Below are 14,863 nucleotides of genomic sequence, written 5' to 3'. Positions count from 1 at the left end.
GTGTGTTGTTTTAAGCCACTAAAGTTTGGAGGTACTTTGTTATTCAGCAATAGAGAACTGACATACCATCAGGTAATATTTTGTAGTAAAAGTTTTGATAAACCTTTTATCTGTCTTATAGATAAGCCAACCAACATTGTTTTTAGTTCTCCTAAATTCTTACTTTTTGTTATTATTTCTTTGGACTTTCTTGGACTGAGAGATAGGCATTAAAGTCGTTATTAGCATTATTAGCATTTTTCTGTCTTATTTCTCCAAATTTCTCCTGTAGTTGCTACTTTACAAAAATTGTTGCTGTATTATTTGTTGCATAGATATTTGTGACTATTATATCTTCATAGTGAATTGTAGCTTTTAGCACTATGAAGTGTCCTTTTTCTCATTTGATGCTTTTTTGCTTGAATGTTACCTTGTCTGGTATTAAGATTATAACCCTTGCTTTTTAAAATTTGCCTTTACCCAGTACATCTTTGTTTATTCTTTTTTTTTTCTTTTATAAATTTATTTATTTACTTTTGGCTGTGTTGGGTCTTCGTTGCTGCGCACGGGCTTTCTCTGGTTGTGGCGAGCAGGGGCTACTCTTCATTGCGGTGCGCTGGCTTCTTACTGCAGTGGCTTCTCTTGTTATGGAGCACGGGCTCTAGGCTCACGGGCTTCAGTAGTTGCGGCACATGGGCTCAGTAGTTGTGGACTGCGGGATCTAGAGCACAGGCTCAGTAGTTGTGGAGCACAGTCTTAGTTGCTCCATGGCATGTGGGATCCTCCTCAACCAGGGCTCGAACCCATGTCCCCTGCATTGGCAGGCGGATTCTTAACCATTTCACCACCAGGGAAGTCCCTCTTTGTTCATTCTTTTAAGCTCTCTTATATCAGCCCAGAATTAGGTTCTATTTTGTGAGTCAATCTGAAAATCTTTTTCTTCTTATAAGTGATTTAAGCCCATATATATATGTGTGTGTGTAAGCCCATATGTATATATGTGTGTGTATACACACACACACACACAACTGCTATGTTTGATCTCAATTATGTCATCTTTATAAATACAAAACAATTTATAGTCTTCCAGAAAACTGTGTTCAGTTTTCTTTGCTCTTTGCTTTATTTGTATGTTTTTCTCTTGATATTTAGGAAAATCTGTGGTTTTTGTTCTAATGATTTCCTTTATACCAGTACTCATATAATACCTTGGTCCTCTTTTTCTTTACACATTGACTATTAGTTTCCTGCTTGGAGCAATAATGAATGAACTTGAAACCACCTTCTCTTTCCTGTGTGCCCTCCACCATCCAATTTTAGTTAATAATGTTACTTTTCTTAATGTTTATTTTTGTCCTCCTAAATATGTTATGGTTTATAATATTCAGTAGTTGGCTTTAAATGACATTCTTTAACTCCCACTTTTAAATTTTTAGACAATCAGTGAGATTATTCTACTCTTTTCTCTCTCTGCCATCTCTCATTTTTTTTTAGTTATGACTATATTGTCAGAGCATATAAAATTTATATACTATTCTTATTCCCACCTTTGTTTTAGTCTTAGATATATAGCTAAATATATAATCTCTTTGTTTCACCATTCTTATTTCCATCCTCTGTGTCCTAAATGATATATTTATTCCTAGTTACTCTTTTTTGTTGTTTTAGGTTGCATTTCCTGGGACACAGACTCTGAGACAGAGATTTGTATACATGAAGTTTACTGGAGAGTAACTTTGGGATCAACACTTGTGACAATGTTAAGGAAGGAGTATTGGACAGTCGGAGGAGCTGAGCTGCAATTAGTGGTATTCTGGTGAAGGTTTAACAACCAGTTCTCAAGGTGGGTGGGAAGGCAGGGGCGGGAAGCCCTGATTTGCAGCATTTCCAGCATGTAAATACTTCCATCATGGCCAATTTTAAGCTACCAACATGAGTCACTGAACATGGATCTGCATAGTAGCACCCATACAGATACAATAGATATAACAGGAGCATAGATAATAGTAAATGTAGTAAAATAATTAGGAAGTAATGAGTATTCATTACCTTGGTTTTGAATATAATTTATTTAATTTTGTTTTATTTAATTTCTTTTAGTAATGGCTATGGTTAACAACCTGCTTGCAAAATTCCTTAAAATGTTAATTGGCTCTCACAAGCCAGTAAGAGCCAGCTCCAGCACATCACTGACCATGACCAGTCACAGCAAAGGTCTTAGCCCATATCATGAAGAGCTTTCAAGTTGGAATGGCCCTTCAGCATGTTCCTCCTTGAGGCAAGGGCATTGGAGACAGGTGGACCCTGGGGAGAGGGTTAGACCTTGGTTGAGGGAGTTTTCTTTGGCTAAAGGAAGTACTCAGAGGAGGACTCAGCTTCCAACATTCCAGCAACTTGGGGTATTATGGTGTCAGTCCTAAAGTGGGTATCTGGGGAGCACACCACAGGATCCACTACACTTGTGTCTTGTAGTTTAGTCTTGGTTTCTGTTTTGGGACAGCATTTTTTTCTGGTATATTTTCATCTGTCAAAACTTGTGACTCGTTTCTGTTTTTTGTTCTTTTCTTACAGTAATTTTGTATGGATACTGATTTTTTTTTTGGTTACTGTTATTCATGTTTGAATGTGTTGGATTTTTCTGGGTCAGCTTTTACAGATGGATCTTTTGGAGAGAATGGAGAGGGGTTTGAATGCCTTTCCTGGTTTTTCAGCTCAAGTGCTCCCTCTTCTGTTGCTATAGTGAAGAGCAGTTTTCTTAATTATAATGTGTGCGAGGGGTTTTTTTGGTGTTTTTTTGTTTTGTTTTGTTTTTGTAGTCAGACTTCTGACTCTCCTATTCTTTTTTTCAGTGCATTACTGATTACCACTGACTATTTTCCTTTCTTCCAATTACCACGGGCTGCTGTCTCCAAAGAGCATGACTTCCTTTCCAAAGTGCCTTTTTATCCTTAAAGCGGCACTTCTCAAGACTGCCACCTTTGTTCTATGAATTTTTCGAGCCCTATGTTTTCACTTCTCTTACCAGTGCTGCTCTGCCAATTTTCAGACCACATCTCAGTTGTTCCCACTAAGGTTTGGGTGATTTCCTCCTGGACATGAATCGTTGATGTTACTGTGTTCTACCAACACTAAGACCCTCCATGTTCCCTTACTCTTTCAAACAGATTTTGTGACCACAGATACACTTGTGGAGATTCCAGATGGTCCCTACTGTATTCTTCCCAACCTGCATGTAAACTGGAGATTGTAGGATTTTTTTTCTTTCTTTCTGTATTTAGTATCAGTTGTGGGAATTTTTTTTATATGATTACTTCTCCAATTTGTTTCACTTAATTAATTTATTTATTTTGATGATCTTTGTCCATTATTATTTTATATAAAATGGGATACTGAATTATATTATGCTTACTTAAAGCAAAGCAAAACAAAACAAAACAGTAATTCCTATATCTCCATTAATTCTTTCCCAGGAAATATTCACTAACATAATTTTGAGTCAAAGAAACAGTTGTTGATGTTATTTTCTAAGCAGACTTATTTAGGAGTAATTTTTTTTTTTTTTTTTAGTTTCTGCTTTATAACAAAGTGAATCAGTTATACATGTACATCTGTTCCCATATCCCTTCCCTCTTGCGTCTCCCTCCCTCCCACCCTCCCTATCCCACCCCTCCAGGCGGTCACAAAGCACCGAGCTGATCTCCCTGTGCTCTGCGGCTGCTTCCCACTATCTATCTACCTTACGTTTGGTAGTGTATATATGTCCATGCCTCTCTCTCGCTTTGTCACAGCTTACCCTTCCCCCTCCCCATATCCTCAAGTCCATTCTCAAGTAGGTCTGTGTCTTTATTCCTGTTTTACCCTTAGGTTCTTCATGACATTTTTTCCCTTAAATTCCATATATATGTGTTAGCATACAGTATGTGTCTTTCTCTTTCTGACTTACTTCACTCTGTATGACAGACTCTAGGTCTATCCACCTCATTACAAATAGCTCAGTTTCGTTTCTTTTTATGGCTGAGTAATATTCCATTGTATATATGTGCCACATCTTCTTTATCCATTCATCCGATGATGGACACTTAGGTTGTTTCCAGCTCCGGGCTATTGTGAATAGAGCTACAATGAACATTTTGGTACATGTCTCTTTTTGAATTATGGTTTTCTCAGGGTATATGCCTAGTAGTGGGATTGCTGGGTCATATGGTAGTTCTATTTTTAGTTTTTTAAGGAACCTCCATACTGTTCTCCATAGTGGCTGTACCAATTCACATTCCCACCAGCAGTGCAAGAGTGTTCCCTTTTCTCCACACCCTCTCCAGCATTTATTGTTTCTAGATTTTTTGATGATGGCCATTCTGACTGGTGTGAGATGATATCTCATTGTAGTTTTGATTTGCATTTCTCTAATGATTAATGATGTTGAGCATTCTTTCATGTGTTTGTTGGCAGTCTGTATATCTTCTTCGAAGAAATGTCTATTTAGGTCTTCTGCCCATTTTTGGATTGGGTAGTTTGTTTTTTTGCTATTGAGCTGCATGAGCTGTTTATAAATTTTGGAGATTAATCCTTTGTCAGTTGCTTCATTTGCAAATATTTTCTCCCATTCTGAGGGTTGTCTTTTGGTCTTGTTTATGGTTTCCTTTGCTGTGCAAAAGCTTTGAAGTTTCATTAGGCCCCATTTGTTTATCTTTGTTTTTATTTCCATTTCTCTAGGAGGTGGGTCCAAAAGGATCTTGCTGTGATTTATGTCATAGAGTGTTCTGCCTATGTTTTCCTCTAAGAGTTTGATAGTTTCTGGCCTTACATTTAGGTCTTTAATCCATTTTGAGCTTATTTTTGTGTATGGTGTTAGGGAATGATCTAATCTCATACTTTTACATGTCCCTGTCCAGTTTTCCCAGCACCACTTATTGAAGAGGCTGTCCTTTCTCCACTGTACATTCCTGCCTCCTTTATCAAAGATAAGTTGACCATATGTGCGTGGGTTTATCTCTGGGCTTTCTATCCTGTTCCATTGATCTATCTTTCTGTTTTTGTGCCAGTACCACACTGTCTTGATTACTGTAGCTTTGTAGTATAGTCTGAAGTCAGGGAGCCTGATTCCTCCAGCTCCGTTTTTCGTTCTCAAGATTGCTTTGGCTATTCGGGGTCTTTTGTTTTTCCAAACAAATTTTGAAATTTTTTGTTCTAGTTCTGTGAAAAATGCCAGTGGTAGTTTGATAGGGATTGCATTGAATCTGTAGATTGCTTTGGGTAGTAGAGTCATTTTCACAATGTTGATTCTTGCAGTCCAAGAAAATGGTATATCTCTCCATCTGTTTGTATCATCTTTAATTTCTTTCATCAGTGTCTTATAGTTTTCTGCATACAGGTCTTTTGTCTCCTTAGGTAGCTTATTCCTAGGTATTTTATTCTTTTTGTTGCAGTGGTAAATGGGAGTGTTTCCTTAATTTCTTTTTCAGATTTTTCGTCATTAGTATATAGGAATGCAAGAGATTTCTGTGCATTAATTTTGTATCCTGCTACTTTACCAAATTCATTGATTAGCTCTAGTAGTTTTCTGGTAGCATCTTTAGGATTCTGTGTATAGTATCAGGTCATCTGCAAACAGTGATAGTTCTACTTCTTGTTTTCCAATTTGGATTCCTTTTATTTCTTTTTCTTCTCTGATTGCTGTGGCTAAAACTTCCTAAACTATGTTGAATAATAGTGGTGATCTTGTCTTTTTCCTGATCTTAGTGGAAATGCTTTCAGTTTTTCACCATTGAGAACAATGTTGGCTGTAGGTTTGTCATATATGGCCTTTATTATGTTGAGGTAAGTTCCCTCTATGCCTACTTTCTGGAGAGTTTTTATCATAAATGGGTGTTGAATTTTGTTGAAAGCTTTTTCTGCATCTATGGAGATTATCATATGGTTTTTATCCTTCAGTTTGTTAATATGGTGTACCACATTGATGATTTGGATATATTGAAGAATTCTTGCATTCCTGGGATAAATCCCACTTGACCATGGTGTATGATCCGTTTAAGGTGCTGTTTGGATTCTGTTTGCTAGTATTTTGTTGAAGATTTTTTCATCTTTGTTCATCAGTGATATTGGCCTGTCGTTTTCTTTTTCTGTGACATCTTTGTTTGGTTTTAGTATCAGGGTGATGGTGGCCTCATAGAATGAGTTTGGGAGTGTTCCTCCCTCTGCTATATTTTGGAAGAGTTTGAGAAGGATAGGTTTAGCTCTTCTCTAAATGTTTGATAGAATTCACCTGTGAAGCCATCTGGTCCTGGGCTTTTGTTTGTTGGAAGATTTTTAATCACAGTTTCAATTTCAGTGCTTGTGATTGGTCTGTTTATATTTTCTATTTCTTCCTGGTTCAGTCTTGGAAGGTTGTGCTTTTCTAAGGATTTGTCTATTTCTTCCAGGTTGTCCATTTTATCGGCATATAGTTGCTTGTAGAAATCTCTCATGATCCTTCGTATTTCTGCAGTGTCAGTTGTTACTTCTCCTTTTTCATTTGTAATTCTGTTGATTTGAGTCTTTCCCTTTTTTCTTGATGAGTCTGGCTAATGGTTTATCAATTTTGTTTATCTTCTCAAAGAACCAGCTTTTAGTTTTATTGATCTTGGCTATTGTGTCCTTCATTTCTTTTTCATTTATTTCTTTTCTGTTTTTTATGATTTCTTTCCTTCTGCTAACTTTGGGGTTTTTTGTTCTTCTTTCTCTAATTGCTTTAGGTGTAAGTTTAGGTTGTTTATTTGAGATTTTTCTTGTTTTTTGAGGTAGGATTTTATTGCTGTAAACTTCCCTGTTAGAACTGCTTTTGCTGCATCCCATAAGTTTTGGATCATTGTGCTTTCATTGTCATTTGTTTCTAAGTATTTTTTGATTTCCTCTTTGATTTCTTCAGTGATCTCTTGGTTATTTAGTAGTGTATTGCTTAGCTTCCATGTGTTTTTATTTTTTACAGTTTTTTCCTGTAATTGATATCTAGTCTCATACCATTGTGGTCAGAAAAGATACTGGATACGATTTCCATTTTCTTAAATTTACCAAGGCTTGATTTGTGACCCAAGATATGATCTATCCTGGAGAATGTTCCATCAGCACTTGAGAAGAAAGTGTATTCTGTTGTTTTGGGATGGAATGTCCTATAAATATCAATTAAGTCCATCTTGTTTAATGTGTCATTTAAAGCTTGTGTTTCCTTATTTATTTTCATTTTGGATGATCTGTCCATTGGTGAAAGTGGGGTACTAAAGCCCCCTACTATGATTGTGTTACTGTCGATTTCCCCTTTTATGGCTGTTAGCATTTGCCTTATGTATTGATGTGCTCTTATGTTGGGTGCATAAATATTTACAATTGTTATATCTTCTTCTTGGATTGATCCCTTGATCATTATGTAGTGTCCTTCCTTCTCTCTTGTAACATTCTTTATTTTAAAGTCTATTTTGTGTGATATGAGAATTGCTACTCCAGCTTTCTTTTGATTTCCATTTGCATGGAGTATTTTTTTCCTTCCCCTCACTTTCAGTCTGTATGTGTCCCTAGGTCTGCAGTGGGTCTCTTGTAGACAGCATATGTATGCGTCTTGTTTTTTGTATCCATTCATCCAGTCTGTGTCTTTTGGTTGGAGCATTTAATCCATTATACACTTAAGGTAATTATTGATATGTATGTTCCTATTACCGTTTTTCTAATTGTTTTGGGTTTGTTTTTGTTGGTCTTTTCTTTCTCTTGTGTTTCCTGCCTAGAGAAGTTCCTTTAGTATTTGTTGTAAAGCTGGTTTGGTGGTGCTGAATTCTGTTAGCTTTTGCTTATCTGTAAGTGTTTTAATTTCTCCGCCAAATCTGAATGAGATCCTTGCTGGGTAGAGTAATCTTGGTTGTAGGTTTTTCCCTTCCATCATTTTAAATATGTCCTGCCACTCCCTTATGGTGTGCAGAATTTCTGCTGAAAGATCAGCTGTTAACTTTATGGGGATTCCCTTATATGTTATTTGTTGCTTTTCCCTTGCTGCTTTTAACATTTTTTCTTTGCATTTAATTTTTGCATTTAATTTTTGATAGTTTGATTAATACGTGTCTTGGCATGTTTCTCCTTGGATTTATCCTGTATGGACTCTCTGTGCTTCCTGGACTTAATTGACTATTGCCTTTCCGATAATAGGGAAGTTTTCAACTGTAATCTCTTCAAATATTTCTCAGTCCCTTTCTTTTTCTCTTCTTCTTCTGGGATTCCTATAATTCGAATGTTGGTGCGTTTAATGTGTCCCAGAGGTCTCTGAGACTGTCTTCAGTTCTTTTCATTCTTTTTTCTTTATTCTGCTCTGCAGTAGTTATTTCCACTATTTTATCTTCCAGGTCAGTTATCCGTTCTTCTGCCTCAGTTATTCTGCTATTGATTCCTTCTAGAGAATTTTTAGTTTCATTTATTGTGTTGTTCATCATTGTTTGTTTGCTCTTTAGTTCTTCTAGGTCCTTGTTAAACATTTCTTGTATTTTCTCCATTCTATTTCCAAGATTTTGGATCATCTTTACTATCATTATTCTGAATTCTTTTTCAGGTAGACTGCCTATTTCCTCTTCATTTGTTTGGTCTGGTGTATTTTTACTTTGCTCCTTCATCTGCTGCATATTTCTCTGTCTTCTCATTTTGTTTAACTTACTGTGTTTGGGGTCTCCTTTTCGCAGGCTGCAGGTTCGTAGTTCCTGTTGTTTTTGGTGTCTGCCCCCAGTGGGTAAGGTTGGTTCAGTGGGTTGTGTAGGCTTCCAGGTGGAAGGGACTGGTGCCTGTGTTCTGGGGGATGAGGCTGGATCTTGTGTTTCTGGTGGGCAGAACCGCATCTTGTGGTGTGTTTTGGGGTGTCTGTGAACTTATGATTTTAGGCAGCCTCTCTGATAATGTGTGGGGTTGTGTTCCTGTCTTGCTAGTTGTTTGGCATGGGGTGTCCAGCACTGGAGCTTGCTGGTCGTTGAATGGAGCCGGGTCTTAGCGTTGAGACAGAGATCTCTGGGAGAGCTCTCGCCAATTGATATTATGTGGGGCTGTGGCGTCTCTGGTGGTCCAATGTCCTGAAATCAGCTCTCCCACCTCAGAGGCTCAGGCCTGACACCTGGCTGGAGCAGCAAGACCCTGTCAGCCACACAGCTCAGAAGAGAAGGGAGAAAACAAACAAACAAACAAACAAACAAATAAATAAATAGTTATAAAATAAAATTTAAAAATTATTAAAATACAAAATTTTTTAAAGTAAAAAAAAAAAAAAGAGAACAACCAAACCAGTAAACAAATCCACCAGTGATAACAAGCGCTAAAAACTATACTATGATAAACATAAAAATCAATGACTAGTCTGTCGCATACAGCAAACCCCAAATCTACAGTTGCTCCCAAATTCCACCACTTCAATTTTGGGATGATTCGTTGTCTCTTCAGGTATTCCACAGATGCAGGGTACATCAAGTTGATTGTGGAGATTTAATCCACTGCTCCTGAGGCTGCAGGGAGAAATTTCCCTTTCACTTCTTTGTTCGTACAGCTCCTGGGGTTCAACTTTGGATTTGGCCCCGCCTCTGCATGTAGGTCGCCCTCTGGTGTCTGTTCTTCACCCAGACAGGAGGGGGTTAAAGGAGTGGCTGATTAGGGGGCTCTGGCTTACTCAGGCCCGGGAGAGGGAGGGGTACGGAATGTAGGGCAAGCCTGTGGTGGCAGAGGCCGGCGTGATGTTGCAACAACCTGATGTGTGCTATGTGTTCTCCCGGGGAAGTTGTCCCTGGCAGTGGCGGGCTGCACAGGCTCCCAGAAGGGGAGGTGTGGATAGTGACCTGTGCTTGCACACAGGATTCTTGGTGGCTGCAGTAGCAGCCTTAGCATTTCATGCCCATCTCTGGTGTCCGCACTGGTAGCCGCAGCTTGCTCCCGTCTCTGAAGCTCATTTAGTTGGTGTTCTGAATCTCCTCTCCTCACGCACCTTGAAACAATGGTCTCTTGACTCTTAAGCAGTTCCAGACTTTTTCCCCGACTCCTTACCAGTTAGCTGTGGCAGTGTAGCCCCCTTCAGGCTGTGTTCACACAGCCAACCCCAGTCCTCTCCCTGGGATCTGACCTCCAAAGTCGGAGCCTCAGCTCCCAGCCCCTACCCCCGCGGTGGGTGAGCAGACAAGCCTCTCAGGCTGGTGAGTGCTGGTCGGCCCTGATCCTCTGTGTGGGAATCTCTCTGCTTTGCCCTCTGCATCCCTGCTGCTGAGCTCTCCTCTGTGGCTCCGAAGCTTCCCCCCACCCACCCCACTGTCTTCCACCAGTGAAGGGGCTTCCTAGTGTGTGGAAACTTTTCCTCCTTCACAGCTCCCTCCCAGAGGTGCAGGTCCCATCCCTATTCTTTTGTTTCTGTTTTTTCTTTTTTCTTTTGCCCTACCCAGGTACATGGGGAGTTTCTTGCCTTTTGGGAAGTCTGAGGTCTTCTGCCTGCGTTCAGTAGGTGTTCTCTAGGAGTTGTTCCACATGCAGATGTATTTTTGTTGTATTTGTGGGGAGGAAGGTGATCTCCACGTCTTACTCCACCATCTTGAAGGTCCTTCACCTGTTTATTTGTTCTTTTGTCTCTATCTTGTTGTTGCTGTTGTTTTTAAAATTTCTGTAGTGTGTTGGGTCTTAATAGTTTGTATTATTATCCTCTTTTTAATTTTCTTTTTCAAAACTGACTCATCTTTTCATGGGCTACTATTGCATATACATTTTATTTTGGCTGCGCAGCTTGTGGGATCTTAGTTCCCTGACCAGGGATTGAAACCGGGCCCTTGGCAGTGAGAGTGCAGAGTCCTAAACACGGGACCACTAGGGAATTCCCTCCATATCTTTTTTTTTTTTTTTTACATCTTTATTGGAGTATAATTGCTTTACAATGGTGTGTTAGTTTCTGCTTTATAACAAAGTGAATCAGTTATACACACACATATGTTCCCATATCCCTTCCCTCTTGCGTCTCCCTCCCTCCCACCCTCCCTATCCCACCCCTCCATCCATATCTATTTTAGAATGAGCTTGTCAAGTTTCTAAAAAGTTCCAGCTTACATTTTTAAAAAGATTTGAACTAATTGATTAATTTGGGAAGAGTTGACATCTTTACTAAGCTAAATTGTTTTATCTAAGAATGTAGTTTATCTATTTTTTCTGATCTTCTTTTATATCCTTTATTAAAGTTTCACGTTTTTCAGGGAAAAGTTATTGTGTCATATTTGTGGATTAATTGTTTAATATTTTATAAGTTTTAGCGCTGTTGTGAATGGTAGCTTGCCATTTCTGGTTTGTTATTGCTAGTGTAGAGAAATAATATTTGTTTTTCTGCAGAAATTTTAAAATAAATGTTTAACTTTTTTTTTCTTGTTTTTCTTTTTTTTATTTTTTTATTTTTTTTATTTTACAAATTTAATCAGTTATACATATACATATGTTCCCATATCCCCTCCCTTTTGCGTCTCCCTCCCACCCTCCCTATCCCACCCCTCCAGGCGGTCACAAAGAACCGAGCTGATCTCCCTGTGCTATGCGGCTGCTTCCCACTAGCTATCTACCTTACGTTTGGTAGTGTATATATGTCCATGCCGCTCTTTCACTTTGTCACAGCTTACCCTTCCCCCTCCCCATATCCTCAAGTCCATGCTCTAGTAGGTCTGTGTCTTTATTCCTGTCTTACCCCTATGTCCTTGATGACATTTTTTTTCTTAAATTCCATATATATGTGTCAGCATACAGTATTTGTCTTTCTCTTTCTGACTTACTTCACTCTGTATGACAGACTCTAGGTCCATCCACCTCATTACAAATAGCTCAATTTCATTTCTTTTTATGGCTGAGTAATATTCCATTGTATGTATGTGCCACATCTTCTTTACCCATTCATCCGATGATGGACACTTAGGTTGTTTCCATCTCCGGGCTATTGTAAATAGGGCTGCTATGAACTAAATGTTTAACTTTATTACATGTTTTATTCTGCAAGTCTTGGGATGAATATGTGATTTTTTTCTTCTTTAATTCATAGATATGGTCAATAACATTGATAGTTTTCTCATGCTAAGCCATTCTTGTGTTCCTGGAAGAACATCTTGATGGTTGAATTTGGTCATATAATATTTATTTGCATCTATTTTTTTAAATCTATTTTCCTTAGTGACATGGATTATGATTCTCTTTTCTTGTACTGTCTATCTGATTTTGGAATAATTTTTTTCCTTCTTTTCCTATTTTCTGGAACAATTTAATTGATAAAAGGATTATTGTTTCCTTGAAGGCTTGGTAAAACTCACTGTAAAACCATATAAGCCTGAGGCTTTTTTCTAGGGATAAGGTCTTAATTACTTTTCAATTTATTTGTAGCTATTTGGTCTGTTCATATTTTTAATTTCTTTTGCCAATTTTGGCACTTTATAATTTTCCAAAAATCATCTACTTCACTTAAGTTTAGTGAATGAGTCTATAATTAACCATAATATTCTTTCCTATCTCTGTTGTAGCTGTTACTAGTTCCCTTGATTTCATTATGTGATTTGAGTATTTACATGTTTTTTGCTGATTAACTCATTAGAGAGTCATCCATCTTACTCATCTTTATAAATAAAATGGCAAAAATCAGTTCTAATGTAACTGAAATTACAATAAATATTAATCAGTTAAATCCATCAATAAGAAGACAGAAACTCAGATTGGAGCTCAGGCTGGATTTAAAAATTAAGGTCTAGGGCCTCCCTGGTGGCGCAAGTGGTTGAGAGTCCGCCTGCCGATGCAGGGGATACGGGTTCGTGCCCCGGTCTGGGAGGATCCCATATGCCGCGGAGCGGCTGGGCCCGTGAGCCATGGCCGCTGAGCCTGCGCGTCCGGAGCCTGCGCGTCCGGAGCCTGTGCTCCGCAACGGGGGAGGCCACAACAGTGAGAGGCCCGCATACCGCAAAAAAAAAAAAAAAAAAAAAAAAAAATTAAGGTCTAGCAATATATTATTGTGAGACACACTTAAAATGAAAGAATATGGACAAATTGAAAGTAGAGATATAAGTAGATATTTCAGTCTAATATGAGCAGAAACACCAAACATACAAATGCAGGAACAAAACAGATAGCAGTGTTATATAAGGTTCAGTGTACAAATTCAAGATGAAAAGTATCAGGGACAAAGCATAAGGAGTAGGCAGACTATCAGGAGCTTAACCATGTGGTGATATCAAGTGGATAGTTGGATATATAGGACTAGAATTCAGGGGCAAAGTTCAGAAGCAAAATAAAAGCTGAGATATAAATTTGGAGTCATCAGCATATATATGATATTTAAAGCCATAAGACTGAGTGAGACTATCAAGGAAGTGTAAACAAGAAAAGAGGTCCAAGGAGTAAACTCTGAACCACTCCAACGTTCTGAGGTCAGGGAGATGAAGAGGAACCAGCAAAAGGATAGAAGTGGCCAGAAAGATAGGAGCCAAACGAGGAGAGCATCATGTCCTGGAACCACGTGAAAAAATGATTTCAAAGGAAGAGAGTGATTAGCAGTTTCAAATGTTGCTGACAGGCCAAATAAGAGGACGACTGCAAATTGACCTTTGGATTTAACAATCTGGAGGTTGTTGGTGACCTCCCTAGGAGCAAGTTTGATGATGGAGTTGGGGCAAAGACCTGATTAGAGTGGGTTCAAGAGAGGAGGGTAATTTGAGACAGTGAGTTTTCACAGTTTTTTTAAAATTAATTGATTAATTTAGTTAGTTAGTTTGGCTGCGTTGGGTCTTCATTGCTGCATGCGGGCTGTCTCTGGTTGTGGCGAGCGGGGGCTACTCTTCGTTGCGGTGTGCGGGCTTCTCATTGCAGTGGCTTCTCTTGTTGCAGAGTATGGGCTCTAGGCACACGGGCTTCAGTAGTTGTGGCATATGGGCTCGGTAGTTGTGGCTTGCAGGCTCTAGAGCGCAGGCTCAGTAGTTGTGGTGCACAGGCTTAGTTGCTCCGCAGCATATGGGATCATCCTGGACTAGGACTCGAACCTGTGTTCCCTGCATTGGCAGGCAGATTCTTAACCACTGCGCCACCAGGGAAGACCCTACACAGTTTTTAAAAGGAGTTTTGCCGCTAAAGGAAGGAGAGAAATGGGACAGTAACTGGCAGAGGAGGTGGATCTAAGAGAGTTGTTTGTTTGTTTTTAAGTTAAAAGTTAAGAAAAATAACATCATGTTAGAGAAGTAAAAGTCGGTACTGAGAGAAATGGGAGAATTACTGAACCAATGTCCTTGAATAGAAGAGATCTAGTGTGCAAGTAGAGAGGCTGGCATTAAAATAGGAGTCATAGGGCCTCCCTGGTGGCGCAAGTGGTTGAGAGTCCGCCTGCCGATGCAGGGGATACGGGTTCGTGCCCCGGTCTGGGAGGATCCCATATGCCGCGGAGCGGCTGGGCCCGTGAGCCATGGCCGCTGAGCCTGCGCGTCCGGAGCCTGCGCGTCCGGAGCCTGTGCTCCGCGACGGGGGAGGCCACAACAGTGAGAGGCCCGCATACCGCAAAAAGGAAAAAAAAAAAAAAAAAAAAATAGGAGTCATATAGTTCATCCATAGGTAACAAGAGAGAAAGTAGAATATATAAGGACAAATTCAGATAATTAGGGAGATGTGGTGGTTAATAATGTGGAATTAATAATGATTGCTTCCATTTTCTCAGTGCAGTAGGGAGCTAGGTCATCGGCCAAGAAAGAAGATGGAAGAGAAGGCTACAGAGATCTGAAGAGACAGGAGAAAATACAGAATTTTGTCCAGGAAAGTCAGAGTGAATGGATTAGGGAAACATAGTATATTTGCCAGGCAGCATTATGGGCCACTTGAGGTTAGTGATTATTTAAAGTAAGACCAGTCAGCAAGTTTG

Source organism: Mesoplodon densirostris, chromosome 11 (assembly GCF_025265405.1).
Source record: "Mesoplodon densirostris isolate mMesDen1 chromosome 11, mMesDen1 primary haplotype, whole genome shotgun sequence".
Classification (NCBI taxonomy): Eukaryota; Metazoa; Chordata; class Mammalia; order Artiodactyla; family Ziphiidae; genus Mesoplodon; species Mesoplodon densirostris.
Note: the sequence above shows the minus strand (reverse complement) of the source record.